The sequence below is a fragment of the Schistocerca americana genome, unplaced genomic scaffold (assembly GCF_021461395.2).
Source record: "Schistocerca americana isolate TAMUIC-IGC-003095 unplaced genomic scaffold, iqSchAmer2.1 HiC_scaffold_340, whole genome shotgun sequence".
Taxonomy (NCBI): domain Eukaryota; kingdom Metazoa; phylum Arthropoda; class Insecta; order Orthoptera; family Acrididae; genus Schistocerca; species Schistocerca americana.
In genome coordinates, this window is record NW_025726061.1 from 107,501 (window position 1) to 112,500 (window position 5,000).

At 52.5% G+C, this 5,000-nt stretch overlaps 1 non-coding gene across 1 annotated transcript in view; it reads left to right on the plus strand.

Moving 5' to 3' along the window:
* The first annotated feature begins 4,898 nt into the window (after window positions 1-4,898).
* The window catches only part of LOC124580673, a 1,910-nt gene continuing 1,808 nt past the window's right edge, over window positions 4,899-5,000 (plus strand). The window contains exon 1 of the ribosomal RNA XR_006973230.1: window positions 4,899-5,000. This exon is cut by the window's right edge and continues 1,808 nt beyond it. This is a non-coding gene — a ribosomal RNA (small subunit ribosomal RNA).

The window sequence follows — 5,000 nt, forward strand, 5'->3', positions numbered from 1 at the left end:
CCACAGTGCCCATCTTTCGACCCCACCCACAAAGCCTGCGTCCTCTGTCGACCACAGCACCCCAACGCCAGCGCCTCTGCCGCACGAAATCGTGGACCGGCAATCACTCCACCTGCGCCCCACTCCAACCGCCCAACTCGCAACTCCAGCGGATGAACGGCGGACTTTTCCCGCAGTCGCAATGTGCAATCCACCCCTATAACATGCGTTTCATGAAGAGTTATCTCCAATATGCGACATTCCCGCTGTCCCTATACATGAGCTGCGGGCTGTACCAGTTACGAGCTAGAGACGCGACCGCGTTGCTCTCTGTACGAATGCCGATGCTGAGCGGTCAGCTAGGAGGCGCTCCATCCATGTCGGTACCGGTGAGCGTTGCACTCGCAGTCGCAAGAACGTACGGCAAGTATATTACCTGGAAGAGTCAATGACAGTCCACGCCCCCCTGCGTGGGAAGAGTCTTTCTAGGCCATGACCCACCGGAAGGGCGCAGCGTCCCCCACCCCAGACATGTGACGTCACACCATCGGTATTGACGACTAGACTGATTCCTTATAATCATTTGCCATACACCGGTGGAAGCTGCCGAGACGAGTAACTACATAGCGGGCTCGCCGTGTCACTAATGTACAGAGATACAACAGTTTCGACTGGAACCGGATTAAACGTATACACGGCGCTGATTAGTAATAGATAGAGCCATCAGAATACAGATAATGTATACAACTGTCCGTATACATGCTGAAAGACTCTGCTCACAATCACAACCACACGTCAGCCACACACCCTTATCACGCACTACTCTCTGCCTGTAACACGCACACAGACAATATGTAAGCACCAGCATGGAACAACACCCAGTGCATCCTCTCCGCCACATTAGACAATCCACACTGTCATAACCAGACTGGGAGGTCCACTCAGAAAACAGAATATCCCACCCACCCGACAACCACCATTGCTCAGCCAAGCCACCAACACCCACACATGTCCTACACAGGGGTGCACCCAACATCACAATACTGCCTCCTCTCACAGCACACAAACAATGGCAGGAATGAAAGACACAGGTCTGCCACAAGCATGGAATGAGAGCGCCGCCTGTCATGAGCCAAAGGTGCATCCTGACGTGGCAAATCAGATGATGCCGCAGGCATCCACTTACTATAATCACAATCAACAAACCGGCCGCCAAGCCCCGCCCCCCATTAAACCTTTCCTTACAACAATGTGTACCTTAACCTAACCTATATCGTACCGTAACCTAACCTATATCGTACCGTAACCTAACCTATGTCGTACCGTAACCTAACCTATGTCGTACCGTAACCTAACCTATGTCGTACCGTAACCTAACCTATGTCGTACCGTAACCTAACCTATGTCGTACCGTAACCTAACCTATGTCGTACCGTAACCTAACCTATGTCGTACCGTAACCTAACCTATGTCGTACCGTAACCTAACCTATGTCGTACCGTAACCTAACCTATGTCGTACCTTAACCTAACCTATGTCGTACCTTAACCTAACCTATGTCGTACCTTAACCTAACCTATGTCGTACCTTAACCTAACCTATGTCGTACCTTAACCTAACCTATGTCGTACCTTAACCTAACCTATGTCGTACCTTAACCTAACCTATGTCGTACCTTAACCTAACCTATGTCGTACCTTAACCTAACCTATGTCGTACCTTAACCTAACCTATGTCGTACCTTAACCTAACCTATGTCGTACCTTAACCTAACCTATGTCGTACCTTAACCTAACCTATGTCGTACCTTAACCTAACCTATGTCGTACCTTAACCTAACCTATGTCGTACCTTAACCTAACCTATGTCGTACCTTAACCTAACCTATGTCGTACCTTAACCTAACCTATGTCGTACCTTAACCTAACCTATGTCGTACCTTAACCTAACCTATGTCGTACCTTAACCTAACCTATGTCGTACCTTAACCTAACCTATGTCGTACCTTAACCTAACCTATGTCGTACCTTAACCTAACCTATGTCGTACCTTAACCTAACCTATGTCGTACCTTAACCTAACCTATGTCGTACCTTAACCTAACCTATGTCGTACCTTAACCTAACCTATGTCGTACCTTAACCTAACCTGTATTGCGCCTTAACCTAACCTGTATTGCGCCTTAACCTAACCTGTATTGCGCCTTAACGTAACCTGTATTGCGCCTTAACGTAACCTGTATTGCGCCTTAACGTAACCTGTATTGCGCCTTAACGTAACCTGTATTGCGCCTTAACGTAACCTGTATTGCGCCTTAACGTAACCTGTATTGCGCCTTAACGTAACCTGTATTGCGCCTTAACGTAACCTGTATTGCGCCTTAACGTAACCTGTATTGCGCCTTAACGTAACCTGTATTGCGCCTTAACGTAACCTGTATTGCGCCTTAACGTAACCTGTATTGCGCCTTAACGTAACCTGTATTGCGCCTTAACGTAACCTGTATTGCGCCTTAACGTAACCTGTATTGCGCCTTAACGTAACCTGTATTGCGCCTTAACGTAACCTGTATTGCGCCTTAACGTAACCTGTATTGCGCCTTAACGTAACCTGCATTGCGCCTTAACGTAACCTGCATTGCGCCTTAACGTAACCTGCATTGCGCCTTAACGTAACCTGCATTGCGCCTTAACGTAACCTGTATTGCGCCTTAACGTAACCTGTATTGCGCCTTAACGTAACCTGTATTGCGCCTTAACGTAACCTGTATTGCGCCTTAACGTAACCTGTATTGCGCCTTAACGTAACCGATATTGCGCCTTAACGTAACCTATATTGCGCCGTAACGTAACCTATATTGCGCCGTAACGTAACCCACATTGCCCCTTAACGTAACCCACATTGCCCCTTAACGTAACCCACATTGCCCCTTAACGTAACCCAACACACGTTGGGCCTTAACCCAACACACGTTGGGCCTTAACCCAACACACGTTGGGCCTTAACCCAACACACGTTGGGCCTTAACCCAACACACGTTGGGCCTTAACCCAACACACGTTGGGCCTTAACCCAACACACGTTGGGCCTTAACCCAACACACGTTGGGCCTTAACCCAACACACGTTGGGCCTTAACCCAACACACGTTGGGCCTTAACCCAACACACGTTGGGCCTTAACCCAACACACGTTGGGCCTTAACCTGCTCTGTAATTGTCATACGACGCGTTAAATTAGTGTAGTGTTGCCTAACTGCAACCCCCGCAATATAGTTTGCTACTCGCACTGCCCGGTCCCCAGTGTATCGCTTCATGTTAAACACCTTGCAGCTATACACTGTAATGTGGATGGCAGCAGGACGTACATGCTCAATGCCCTTTGCAGTTGTTCATTGGCATTTGCAGTTGTTCATTGGCATTCGCATGTGCGAAGCACTTAGCCTACGCTGTGGTACGGCCTGTGTCAACTGTCCGCTGATGTTGTACGTCCAAATCACACACTGTACTGCACATTGGTCCTCATGTACTGAATGATACATCGTGGTACATGTGACCGTACAACGACTGCGCCAACAACGGCGAACCATGCGGTCCAAATGTTGTGCACTCAGCTACGTGTCGTCTCCCTATAAGAGCTGGATTGCAGTGTGGTATGCCCTGGATGGCGATCAGCATGAGCCGTCTGTTGATGTAGTGGCGCGTGTTGTCAGACGTAGTCGTCTCTTCTCACACACCGTGATAGCATGGTGCACTGCGTTCCACATCTGCGACATGCGACAGAGGCCGGTTGACAGTCGTTCGCGCAATGGACATCGCATACGTACGGGGGCCACCTTCCACGTGTTCGCGAAGCGTGCACATGTTGTTGCGTGTATGTGGGCAGACATAGTGTGTCGTGACACCTGACACAGGCATGCAACAATCGTTGAATTTGCAAATGGCGATGGACGCCTACGTTTGCTGGTGACGTTATGCAAATGAACAACTGGTAAACCGTTGTGGTGCGGTTGTTCTCGCTAGAGGTGAATCAGTGATGGCGACGATCGGTTGAGCTACCAACCGGTTGTTCCAGCGATACCCACCATGCCCACGAACGTGAATGGCATCTGGGTGTGAAGCGATACGCGGCGGTGGCTGGGTGGGACCGTCCCCGGCCGGTGAGGGGGGGCCTCCCGGCGTGCTGGCCGCGCGGTGCGTGGGCGCACGCGCTACAGCCGGCTGGTGGGGGCGGCCAGTGGCAGGCGCGCCGGCCGACGGAGGCGGCAGGCGGCGCAGCTGCGCGCCGGCGCACCCTGCACGCGGCGCCGTGCGGCCAAAGTAGGTCCTCGCGGGCCCGGTGCGAAGCGCGGTGGACATCTGCAGTGTGCTGGTCCGATTGAGGACTGTGTGCGCTGAGGATGCGCCGCCGCCCGGCGCTCGGCGCCGCGACGCCGTCTGCTGCTCGGTCGCCTCTGCGGTTCTCGCAGGTGGTTTGTATCGCAGCTGTGCGGACGTGTTGGCGCGTGCGCTGTGCTGGGAGAGTTCGCTTCGGCACCCAAGTGGGGCTTTTGTCCTTCTGTGGCGCTGGCGTTGGAGCTGCCGGTCACCGTAGGTGGCGCGTGTTGTCTCCCGCCGGCAATGCCACGACAGCACGCTCCCGGGCCTCTGTCGGCAGCGGCAAGCTCAGTTGGGAGCACGGGTGGTCGCACCTAAAGCGTCTACTCGCCAAACTCCGGGCGATTGCGCCTCTCTCGAACCCGACCAAGTACTTAGGACGGCGCTGCGCGCCGCCGGGACCTGAGAGGGTTTCGAGGTGTATTGTGCAGGGGAGCTCAGCCTCCTCCTGTTTGCAGAATAATTGAGCGGACGCTTGCGTGTTCGCGCGGGCCCCCGGGACACACTCCCGGGCGGCCGGCTGCTCAGCTCTAGTTGACGCAGCTCCCTGGTTGATCCTGCCAGTAGTCATATGCTTGTCTCAAAGATTAAGCCATGCATGTCTCAGTACAAGCCGCATTAAGGTGAAACCGCGAATGGCTCATTA